Genomic DNA, 13,318 nt, shown 5'->3' with positions numbered 1-13,318 from the left:
ATCTCCTCCAAGTCACTCATAATCCTGACTTGGAAATATATCCCCTTTCCTTCACTGTTCCTGGGTCAAAATCCTAGAACTCCTTCCCTAACAGCACTGTGGGAGTACCTACACCACATGGACTGCAGCGGTTCATGATGGTGACGCACTACCATCTTCTCAAGGACAATAATGGATGGTGAATAGATAACCTTTGTCAATGTTCACATCCTTGATTGAATAGAAAAGCAGTTTGTGTCTGTGTGGTTATCAATGCACTGGACATCGATATGAAAGGATATCTCACTGCAGCTGTATAGGGTCTTGGAGAGACCAAACCTGGAGTATTATATTTATATATATATATATATATATGGGATTGGAATGCCCTGCCTGCTGCAGTTGTAAATGCGTCTAGTTTGGGGGCGTTTAAGAGATCTCTGGATAGGTTTATGGACGAAAAGGGATTGGTATAGGCTAGTGGGTCATTGTTTTTGTAACTGGTCGGCGCAACATCGTGGGCCGAAGGGCCTGTTCTGCGCTGTAATGTTCTATGTTCTATGTTCTATGTTCTATAGTGTGCAGCTCACGGAATGATAGCAATGTGTTCCCCAGGGCTCAGTGTTGGAACCCTTGCCCTTCCTGATATATATTAATTCATAGAATATTTACGCTGCTGAAGGATGCCATTCAACCCATCAAGTCTCTGACAAAACATCCTACCCAGGCTCACCCACCACACTATTCCCATAGCCCTGTGCATTTTCCCATAATAATAATAAATAATAATAATAATAGGTGTATGTGTACATAGATCCTTGAAGGTTGGGAATCAAGTAGATAAGGTTGTTAGGAAGGCGTACGGTGTCTTGGCGTTTATTGGTAGGGGGATTGAATTTAGGAGTCGCAGCGTCATGTTGCAACTGTACAAAACTCTGGTGCGGCCGCACTTGGAGTGTTGTGTGCAGTTCTGGTCCCCACATTATAGGAAGGATGTGGAGGCATTGGAGAGGGTGCAGAGGAGGTTTACCAGGATGTTGCCTGGTATGGAGGGGAGGTCCTATGAGGAGAGACTGAGGGATTTGAGGTTGTTTTCATTAGAAAGAAGGCGGCTAAGAGGGGACCTTATTGAAACATATAAGATGATTAGAGGTTTAGATAGGGTGGACAGTGATAGCCTTTTTCCTCGGATGGAGAAAGCTAGCACGAGGGGGCATAGCTTTAAATTAAGGGGTGGTAGTTATAGGACGGATGTCAGGGGTAGGTTCTTTACCCAGAGGGTGGTGAGGGATTGGAATGCCCTGCCTGCTGCAGTTGTAAATGCGCCTAGTTTGGGGGCGTTTCAGAGATCCGTGGATAGGTTTATGGATGGAAAGGGATAGGTTTAGGTTAGAGGGTCATTGCTTTTTAATTGGTCGGCGCAACATTGTGGGCCGAAGGGCCTGTTCTGCGCTGTAATGTTCTATGTTCTATGTTCTATAATCCACCAAACCAACACATCAGTGGACACTAAGGGGCACTTCAACATGCCAATCCACCTAATTGACGTATTTTTGGACTGTGGGAGGAAACCAGAGCTTCCAGAGGAAACCCACACAGACACCAGGAGAATGTGCAAAGGAGAAAGGGCGGCGCGGTGGCACAGCAGTTAGTACTGATGTCTCACAGCAGCAGGGACCTGGGTTCAATTCTGGTCTTCGGTCACTGTCTGTGTGGAGTTTGCACATTCTCCCTTTGTCTGTGTGGGTTCCCTCCGGGTGCTCCGGTTTCCTCCCACACTCCAAAGATGTGTGGGTTAGGTTGATTGGCTACTGCTAAATTGACCTGAGTGTCAGGGGGAACGGCAGTGTGGAGATACGTCAGTGGGGACTGGGTGGGATTGTGGTCGGTGCAGACTCGATGGGCAGAATGGCCTCTTTCTGCACTGAGGGGATCTATGATTTCCACACAGTCATTCAAGTCTGGAATCAATTGCAGGTCCCTGGTGCTGTGAGGCAGCAGTGCTATCTGCTGTGCCACATGCCAATGTTGGTGTGCAGGGGACAATTTCAAAGTCAGTGATGGTATAAAACCTGGAAGTATTATGAACTGTGAAGAGAATTTCAAAAGGACAGGGACAAGTTGGTGGAGTGGGCAGAAAGGTGGCAGATGAAGTTCAATGTGGAGAAGTATGACAGATGCATTTTGGTAGGAAGAACATGGAGAGAATACAAAATAAGGGGTAAAATTCTAGAGCAGAATACGTGCAAAGACCATTAAAGGTGGTAGGATAAGTGAAGAGAGAAGTTAATAAGGCGTATATATGAGAGCAAATTACTGTGGATGCTGAAAGCTGAAACCAAAAGAGAAAATGCTGGAAAATCTCAGCAGGTCTGGCAGCATCTATACGGAGAAAAAGGAGGTGACGTTTCGACTTCAGACAACCCTTTGTCAAAACTAAAAGGCACAGAACATGGGAGATATTTATACTGCAGGGGAAGGAAATGAAAGATGAGTCATAGCCCCAGAAACAAGGGGAAAGTCTGCTAATGGCAGTCCATAGAGAGAATAGAAGGTGTGAATGGCCAAACAGCAGAGGAGCTGAAATCAGAGGATAAACTGTGAGAGATGAAGGTGTGGGGGGAGGGGAGGATCTCAACTGCAGACTGGTAAGGATGAGGTCAAGTATATTATTTCTTCTTGTTAGTTCCCTCACCACTTTCTGCAGATCCAGTCTATCTCCTTTAGCACCCAATCTAAAGTTCGATTGCCACTCTTGGTGATGGACAATGAAATCCCCCACCCAGAGTACAGTCTGTACTCTTACCACCCTCAGTGCTTCCTCCAAGTGTTCAACAAAGAACAAAGAGCAGTACAGCACAGGAACAGGCCCTCCAACCCTGCACCTATCACAATGCCTGTCTAAACTAAAACCTTTACGGAGTCCGTATCCTTTCATTCCCATCCTATTCATGTATTCGTCTAGTTGTCCCTTAAATGCTGCAATTGTCCCTGCTCCCACCATCTCCCCGGACAGCACATTCCAGACATTCACCACCCTGTGTGAAAAAACTTACCTCGTAGATCTCTAAGCTTTTCATACACACCTTAATCCTCTATCCCCAAGTACTTGATTTTCCTACCCTAGGAAAGAGCAGCTGACTATCCACTCTGTCCATGCCACTCATAATCTTGTAAACCTCTATCAGGTCGCCCTCAACCTCTGTCATTCCTGTGAGAACAAACCGAGTTTATCAAACTTCTCCTCTTAGCTAATACCCTCCAGACCAGGCAACATCCTGGTAAACCTCTTCTGTACCCTCTCCAAAGCATTCACATCCTTCTGCTGCTGTGGTGACCAGAATTGTACATGATATTCGAAATGTGGCCTAACTAAGATTCTGTACAGCTGCAAAAATGGAGGAGTACGGATTCATCAGCTGAAGGTGGACGGTAAGTGGGAAATAGTAAGAAGTTTTTTTGACCATGTTTATCCCATGAAACCATGAGCTGACATTGAGCATTCCCAGGGTAACTCCCTCTCGATGATATATTACTGTGCTGCCACCTCTGCTGCGTCTGCCCTGCTGGTGGGTCAGGACATAGTAAAAAGTCTGACAACACCAGGTTTTAGTCCAACCGATCTATTTGATAGTAAACGCACAAGCTTTCGAGGTTTCCCTCTTCGTCAGGTGAATGGAGAACCCATTCACCTGACGAAGAGGGAAACCTCGAAAGCTTGTGCGTTTACTATCAAATAAATCGGTTGGACTAAAACCTGGTGTTGTCAGACTTTTTACTGTGTTTACCCCAGTCCGACGCCGGCACATCCACATCGGGACAGGACATATCCAGGACTAGTGATAGCGGTCTCTAGGATATTATCTGTAATGTATGATTCTATAAGAATGACTATGTCAGGCTGTTGCTTGACTAGTCTGTGAGACAGCTCTCCCAATTTTGACACGAGCCCCCAGATGTTAGGAAGGGGGACTTTGCAGTGTCGACCGGGCTGTTTGTTTTGTCACGGTGTTTTTCGGTACCTAGGTCGAAGCCAGGTGGTCCGTCCAGTTCCATTTCTTTGCTGAGACTTTGTAGTGATTGATACAACTGAGTTTCTCACTCGGCTGTTTCACAGGGCAGTCGAGATTCAATCACATTGCTGTGGCTCTGGACTCACATGTGGGCCAGACCAGGTAAAGATGGCAGATTTCCTTCCCTAAAGCACAATAGTGAATCAGATGGGATTTTCCTGACAATTGGTAATGGTTTCATGGTCATCAGTAGATATTTAATTCCAGGTTTTTTTTATTGAATTCAAATTGCTCCCTTTGGACTTGCTAAAAGCTTTTCTCTTCTCCTTCAGCCAGTCCTGAACTGTGCCAGGCATCCAGGGATCCATGAACTTGTTGCTCCTACATCTACCCCTGGAGGGAACATATTGGACTTGTACTCTCCCCAGCACCTTTTCGAGTACCCTTCACTACGATGTCCCAATAATAAAGGGAGTAGGGGGCGTGAGTAAGGTTGGTGGCGTTCCGGCAAATAGGGTCCAGGTGAAGGCTGGGATGAAGGCACTTTATCTGAATGCACGAAGCATTCAGAATAAAGTGGATGAGCTGGTGGCGCAGATCAGCACAAATGGATATGATCTGGTGGCCATTACAGAGACGTGGCTGCAAGGTGACAGGGACTGGGAGCTGAATGTCCAGGGCTATCAAGTGTTTAGGAAGGATAGGCGGGAGGAAAAAGTGGGAGGCGTAGCTCTGCTGATTAAGAATAGCATCAGGGTGGTAGCAAGGGATGATATTGGAGCCAAAGAGCAGAAAGTGGAATCATTGTGGGTAGAGATTAGGAACAGCAAAGGGAGGAAGACACTGGTGGGTGTCGTCTATAGGCCCCCGAATAATGATCTGGAGGTGGGGCGGGCTGTTAACGCGCAAATAAGTGCGGCGTGCAGGAATGGAACAGCGATAATTATGGGGGATTTCAATCTACATATTGATTGGTCGACCCATGTTGGACGCGGTGGGCTCAAGGAGGAGTTCTTGGAATGCTGCCGGGATAGTTTCCTTGAACAGTGTGTGTTGGAGCTGACGAGGGAGCGAGCTATCTTGGATCTGGTGTTATGTAATGAGGCGGGTAGAATTAGGGACCTTGTGGTGAAGGATCCTCTTGGGGAGAGTGATCATTGTATGGTGGAGTTTCTGGTGCTGATGGAGGAGGAGAAAGTGGGTTCCCGGACACGCGTCCTTTGTTTGAACAGAGGGGAGTACGGTAGGATGAGAGAAGAATTGGCGAATGTGGACTGGGGGAGCGCGTTGGAAGGTAAATCTGCTGAGGAGCAGTGGAGGATCTTTAAGGAGATCTTTCTTGGTGCTCAGCAGAAATTTATTCCGATGGTTAAAAAGGACCGTAGGAGGAGAGGTAATAAGTCGTGGATAACGAAGGAGGTGAAGGAAAGTGCTAAATTAAAAGCGGAGGCATTTAGAGTAGCTAAGAGTAGTGGGCGAGAAGAGGATTGGGAGAGGTTTAAATGTCAACAAAGATTGACAAAGAAGTTGATAAAGAAGGGTAGGAGAAACTATGAAGCTGGGCTAGCGCTTAATATAAAAAAGGATAGCAAGAGTTTTTATAAATATATAAAAAGGAAGAGGCTGGCTAGGGTGAACGTTGGACCCTTAGAGAATGAGAAGGGGGACTTAGTGGTAGGGGATGAGGAAATGGCTGAGGTCTTGAATAACTTTTTTGTTTCGGTCTTCACGGAGGAGGACGTGAATAATTTGCCGGGTGTTAGAGATGGAAAGGTGGTAGGACTGGAGGGTAATGACATTATTGTTACTAGAGAGGCGGTGCTCGACAGACTGGAGGGGCTGATTGTGGACAAGTCCCCAGGACCGGATGGAATGCATCCGAGGGTTCTGAAAGAAGTGGCGGAGGTGATAGTGGATGCCTTGGTGGTTATTTTCCAAACGTCACTGGATTCCGGGGAAGTGCCGGAAGATTGGAAAATGGCTAATGTTACGCCGTTGTTTAAGAAGGGTGGCAGGCAAAAGGCGGGGAATTATAGGCCGGTTAGTTTAACGTTTGTTGTAGGTAAAATGTTAGAATCCGTGATCAAGGAGAAAATAGCGAGGCATCTTGAGGGGAATTGCTTGATAGAGCAGATGCAGCACGGTTTCGTTAAGGGGAAGTCGTGCCTGACGAATTTATTGGAGTTCTATGAGGATGTGTCTAGGGCGGTGGATAGAGGAGAGCCGGTGGATGTGGTCTTTCTTGATTTTCAGAAGGCATTTGACAAGGTACCTCACAAGAGGTTATTGCAGAAGGTCAGGGGACATGGAGTTGGGCGTAGGGTGTTAGCGTGGATAGAGGATTGGTTGTCAAATAGGAGGCAGAGAGTGGGGGTCAATGGGTGCTATTCGGATTGGCGGTTGGTGACTAGTGGTCACCAGGGGTCGGTGCTGGGGCCTCAGCTATTTACCATTTATATAGATGATCTGGAGGAGGGAACCGAGTGTATGGTGTCGAAATTTGCTGATGACACCAAGATTGGTGGAACGGCAAATTGTGCGGAGGGTGTGGAGAGTCTGCAGAAGGATCTAGATAGGCTGGGCGAATGGGCCAGGAACTGGCAAATGGAATTTAATGTTGGCAAGTGCGAGGTGGTCCACTTTGGTAGGAATAATGGTAGGAAGGACTATTACTTACGTGGAGAAAAACTGCAGCAGGCGACGGTGCAGAGGGACCTCGGGGTCCTTGTGCATGAGTCGCAAAAACCCAGCTTGCAGGTGCAGCAGGTGGTCAGGAAGGCGAATGGGATGCTGGCCTTCATAGTGAGGGGGATTGAATATAAAAGTAGGGAGGTCTTGCTGCGGCTGTATAGGGCATTGGTGAGGCCACAGCTGGAGTAATGTGTGCAGTTTTGGGCGCCGTACTTACGCAAGGATGTTTTGGCCTTGGAGGGAGTGCAGAGGAGGTTTACTAGGCTAATGCCGGAGTTGAGGGGGTTGAGCTATGAGGAGAGGCTGAATAAACTAGGCTTGTACTCGTTAGAGTTTAGAAGAATGAGGGGAGATCTCATTGAGACATATAAGATGATGAATGGGATGGATAGGATAGAGGTGGAGAGACTCTTCCCGCTCAGAAAGGACAGTAGGACTAGGGGGCACAGCCTCAAGATAAAGAGGGGTCGGTTTAGAACGGAGTTGAGGAGGAACTTCTTCACTCAAAGGGTGGTGAATCTCTGGAATTCTCTGCCCGTTGAAGTGGTGGAGGCTACCTCGCTAAATATTTTTAAGACGCGGGTTGATGGGTTTTTGATAAGAGAGGGGATTAAGGGTTATGGGGAGAGGGCAGGAATGTGGAACTGAGACACGACAGATCAGCCATGATCTTATTGAATGGCGGGGCAGGCTCAAAGAGCTAGATGGCCTACTCCTGCTCCTATTTCTTATGTTCTTATGTTCTATTGTAGACGTATTCACAAGGGGCTGTTCCCAGTCAACTTTGGCCAGATCCTGCCTTATATTAATAAAACCTGCCTTCTTTTGTAGGCCATCTTTCTCTTTGTCCATAACAAAATTGAACCATACCATGTTGTGGTTGCTATTGTTAGAATGCTCCCCCACTTCCACATTTAACTCTTAGAACATAGAACCCTACCGTGCAGAAAGAGGCCCCTCGGCCCATCGAGTCTGCACCAAACACAATCCCACCCAAGCCCTATCCCTACATGTTATACCCACTAATCCCTCTAACCTCTGCTAACCTGGACACCAAGGGGCAATTTCTTAGCATGGCCAATCAACCTAACGCGCACATCTTTGGACTGTGAGAGGAAACCAGAGTACCTGGAGGAAACCCACGCACACATGAGAAGAATGTGCAAACTCCACACAGGCAGTGATCCGAGCCGAAAATTGAATCTTGTCCAGCTTCATTCCCCAGAACCAGATCCAGCACTGCTCCCCTCCTTATTGGGCCGTCTACATACTGATACAAAAAAATTCCCCGGATACATTTCAAGAAACCCACCCCTTTACAGTATAACTATCCCAATTTATGTTGGGGAAGTTGAAATTCTCTAGTACGATTATCCGATTATTATTCTTACACACCTCAGTGAATTGTAAACATATCTGCTCCTCTAATTCCCGTTGACTCTTTGGGGACCTAAGACCATAAGACATAGGACTCCTATTTACAGAACTCCCATTCACCTGACAAAGGAGCAGCGCTCAGAAAGCTAGTGAGACTAGCTTTCGTGTATCAATGTATCAATCATGTATCAATCCACACCCTTAATTTATTAGTCTTACACATTGCACTTTAGCATCCAGTCTGACACTTCAACGTAGCTGAACTCACTCTGATTTGCTACCTCTACTGCAGCATGATGTGTTTCTATTTTACTAATGTTCTGTGTCCCCTTCCCTGCCAGATTAATTCAGTCTAAGTTGACACAATGGTTAGCACTGCTGCCTCACAGTGCCAGGAACTCGGATTCAATTCTGGCCTTGGCTCACTGTCTGCATGGAGTTTGCACATTCTCCCTGTGTCTGCATGGGTTCCCTCTGTGCGCTCCGGTTTCCTCCCACACTCCAAAGATGTGAAAATGAGATGGTAAATGCATGGCGTTACGAGGGTAGGATGAGGGGTGAACCTGGTGCAGATTCAATGACCTGTAATGACCTCCACTGTAGGGATTCTACAGTGAGGAGCACAAAGCCAGGGAGATGTGGGAGTTCGGTATTGTCCTAGTTGCTATCTTTTGAATGAAATATTAAACTGAATTCTATTATCTCAGGTGGATGTTAATGGTCCCAAGGCATTACTCTGAGAAGGTGTCCAGGCCAATATTCATCCCTCAACCAACATCACTCTCTCACCTCTACCTTCTCAAGTACAATAAACATGGTCCCTGCCGGTCACACTGTATCAGGAAAAAAAGGAAACAAATTTTCTGGTCATTGACACAATACAGTGTTTGGAATCTTACTGTGCGGGAATTGGCTACTATGTTTCCTACATTAAAATAGTGCCTACGCTTGTAAAGTAAAACACTTTGGGAGATCTTGACTTAACGATGTACTTCCAAAGTACTTTGGAAATGCAAGTTCTTTATTGAACATTGAATAAAGAATCAAGGCAGACTCAGTAATTCACACTGAACCTGTCACTCAATCATTGCACAGAGTGGAACTGTTCACTAGGAAGTAGGAGGAGGGGCAGAAATCCACAAATGCTTACCGTGATCCTTCCAAGATTCACACTTACCTCTCGTGCCAGGATGTGGCTGCGTCTGCCTAGATAGTCTAGGGAGTTGGGAAGGGGGAATGGTAGAAGTGTGAGAGAACCCTAGTGAGTTGCTGAATTTAACTGCATATGGGGTTCAAATCCAGTGGGTGACAGTACTGGACAGATCCCTGCAGCTGTGTGAACTCATGATGTGGAGATGCCGGCGTTGGACTGGGATAAACACATCAACAAGTCTCTCAACACCAGGTTAAAGTCCAACAGGTTTATTTGGTAGCTCCACTAGCTTTCGGAGTGCTGCTCCTTCATCAGGTAAGCAGGAGTTCTGTTCACAAACAGGGCATATAAAGACACAAACTCAATTTACAAAATACTGATTGGAATGTGAGTCTTTACAGCACAGACAATGTGAGTGGAGAGAGGGTTAATCACAGGTTAAAGAGATGTGTATTGTCTCCAGCCAGGACAGTTAGTGAGGTTTTGCAAGCCAGGCAAGTCATGAGGGTTACAGATAGTGCGACATGAACCCAAGATCCCTGTTGAGACCGTCCTCATGTGTGCAGAACTTGGCTATCAGTCTCTGCTCAGCGGCTCTGTGCTGTCGTGTGTCGTGAAGACCGCCTTGGAGAACGCTTACCCGAAGGTCAGATGCTGAATGCCCGTGACCACTGAAGTTACTCTTGCAACTTGGCCAATGTTGTCTACCTGATACACTGCAGAAAAGGATGTCCCGAAGCATGGTACACTGGGGAGACCATGCAGACGCTACGACAACGGATGAATGAACATCGCTCAACAATCACCAGGCAAGACTGTTCCCTTCCTGTTGGTAAACACTTCAGCGGTCAGGGGCATTCGGCCTCTGATCTTCGAGTAAGCATTCTCCAAGGCGGCCTTCACAACACATGGTATACATGGGGAGGTAGTGAATTGGATTAGACATTGGCTCAATGGAAGAAACCAGAGAGTGGTAGTGGAGGATTGCTTCTCTGAGCGGGGGCCTGTGACAAAGGAACAGCGTTTCCGAAAGCTTGTGAGTTTACTATCAAATAAATTGGTTGGACTTAAATCTGGTGTTGTCAGACTTCTTACTGTGTTTACCCCAGTCCAATGCCGGCATCTCCACATCATGGGGCCACTGTTGTTTGTAATTTTTATTAATGATCTGGATGAGGGTATAGTTGGGTGGATTAGTAAATTTGCTGATGACACCAAAGTTGGAGGTGTGGTAGATTGTGAGGAAGGGTGTCATAGTCTGCAGGGAGACTTAGATAGGTTGCAGAGCTGGGCCGAGAGGTGTCGGATTGAATTTAATGCGGAGAAGTGTGAGGTAATTCACTTTGGTAGGAGCAACAGATGTGTCGAGTATAGGGCTAACGGGAGGACTTTGAATAGTGTGGATGAACAGAGGGATCTAGGTGTGTGTGTACATAGATCCCTGAAAGTTGGGAATCAAGTAGATAAGGTTGTTAAGAAGGCGTACGGTGTCTTGGCGTTTATTGGTAGGGGGATTGAATTTAGGAGTCGCAGTGTAATGTTGCAACTGTACACTACTCTAGTGCGGCCGCACTTGGAGTACTGTGTGCAGTTCTGGTCCCCGCATTACAAGAAGGATGTGGAGGCGTTGGAGAGGGTGCAGAGGAGGTTTACTAGGATGTTGCCTGGTATGGTGGGGAGGTCCTATGAGGAGAGACTGAGGGATTTAGGGTTGTTTTCGTTGGAAAGAAGGCGGCTAAGAGGGGATCTTATTGAAACATATAAGATGATTAGAGGTTTAGATAGGGTGGATAGTGATAGCCTTTTTCCTTGGATGGAGAAAGCTAGCACGAGGGGGCATGGCTTTAAATTAAGGGGGGGTAGCTACAGGACGGATGTCAGGGGTAGGTTCTTTACCCAGCGGGTGGTGAGGGATTGGAATGCCCTGCCTGCTGCAGTTGTAAATGCGTCTAGTTTGGGGGCGTTTAAGAGATCTCTGGATAGGTTTATGGACGAAAAGGGATTGGTATAGGCTAGTGGGTCATTGTTTTTGTAACTGGTCGGCGCAACATCGTGGGCCGAAGGGCCTGTTCTGCGCTGTAATGTTCTATGTTCTATGTTCTATGTTCTATGACTAGTGGTGTGCACAGTAAGAAGTTTCACAACACCAGGTTAAAGTCCAATCAGTTTATTTGATAGTAATCCCACAAGCTTTCAGAAACACTGTTCCTTTGACACGTGTGTGTAAAGTTCTGATCAGAGAAGGGCATATAAAGACACACACAGTTTACAGAATTCTGAGTCTTTACAGCTAACCTGCTATTCAAGTAGAAGAATGAGGGGAGATTTGATAGAGGTGTATAAAATTTTGATGGGTATAGATAGAGTGAATGCAAGCAGGCTTTTTCCACTGAGACTAGGGGAGAAAAAAACCAGAGGGCATGGGTTAAGGGTGAAAGGAGAGAAGTTTAAAGGGAATATTGCAGGGGGTGGGGCTTCTTCACACAGAGAGTGGTGGGAGTGTGGAATGAGCTGCCAGATAAAGTGGTGAATGTGGGCTCACTTTTAACGTTTAAGAAAAGCTTGGATAGGTTCATGGATGAGAGGGGTGTGGAGGGATATGGTCCAGGTGCAGGTCAGTGGGACTAGGCAGAAAAATGGTTCAGCACAGACAAGAAGGGCCAAAAGGCTTGTTTCTGTGCTGGAGTGTTCTATGGTTCTATCGTTCTAAAAGTTGTAAGTTGTGATGTTCAAAGATACTTGCTGTGCTTGTACAAGGAAAATAGAAAGTTAATGTACAGATACAGTAATTAGGAAGGCAAATGGAGAATTCCTTATTGAAACAGGGTTGGAATACAAGAACAAAGAAATCTTGCTGCACTTGTACAGAGTTTGGGTTGGATCACATCTGGAATACTGTGGGCAGTTTTGGTCTCCATATTGAAGAAAGGATTCATACTCACACTGGAGCCTGTACAATGAAGGTTCACTATTGGTCCCCGGGATGAGGGAGTTGCCCTATGATAGGCTGAGTAAATTGGATTTCTATTCCCTGGAGTTTAGAAGAATGAGAGGCAATCACATTAAAACTAACAAAGTTCTGAAGGGGTTTGATAGGGTGGATGCTGACAGAGTGTTTCAGCTGGTCAGGGAATCTAAAACATGGAGGTGCAATCTCAGGATAAGGGATCAGTTATTTAGGATTGGGATGAGGAGAAATGTCATAGAACAGTACAGCACAGTACAGGCCCTTCAGCCCTCGATGTTGTGCCGAGCTATGATCAAGCTATCCCACTCCCTATCATTCTGGTGAATGTCTTCGCTAAAAGGATTGTGGATTTTTGGAATTCTTTCCCCAGAGGCTTATGCATTGTCGAATATATTTAAGGCTGGAATAGACAAAAGATTTGGTCTCTTGGGGAATTAAGCAATATAGGAATTGGGCGTCATCGTTTTAAATAGCAAAGCAGGTTCGATCAGTCATGTGGTCATCTCCCCCCCTCTATTTCTTATTTCCAATCGCATTCCTCTCATACAGTGAAGAACTTTAAATATCGTTGCAGATACTGACACTTCATTTCCATGATAGTGACAGAAAATAGGACATCATCTCACAGCATATTAACGTCTGCAGTGTTTCGTTGTGAGCTGCAGTCTCTCACTGTCAGGGTGTTGCTAATTCTATTGCTGTATTTAACTGTGGCTCTTACCAAACCCCTATCCCTTCTCCCCAACCCACCAACTTCCCACCCTGTGCTGACAGATCCTCTGATCAGTCACACAGTGGTTTGCACTGCTGCCTCACAGCAGCAGGGACCCAGGTTTAATTCTGGCCTCAGGTCACTGTCTGTGTGGAGTTTGCACATTCTCCTCATGTCCGCGTGGGTTTCTCCGGGTGCTCCAGTTTCCTCCCACAGTCCAAAGATGTGTGGGTTTGGTTGATTGACCGTGCTAAATTGACCCTAGTGTCAGGGGGATAAGCAGGGTGAATGTGTGGGGTTACTGCAATAGGGTCTAGGTGGGATTGTGGTACAGACTCGATGGGCTGAATGGCCTTGTTTTGCACTGCAGGAATTTTATGATCACAGCCTCACCGACACCGCCCTCTCCCCACCACATCCACACA

The sequence above is a fragment of the Carcharhinus amblyrhynchos genome, chromosome 19 (assembly GCF_965287045.1).
Source record: "Carcharhinus amblyrhynchos chromosome 19, sCarAmb.v2.hapA, whole genome shotgun sequence".
In the NCBI taxonomy this organism is placed as follows: domain Eukaryota; kingdom Metazoa; phylum Chordata; class Chondrichthyes; order Carcharhiniformes; family Carcharhinidae; genus Carcharhinus; species Carcharhinus amblyrhynchos.
Note: the sequence above shows the minus strand (reverse complement) of the source record.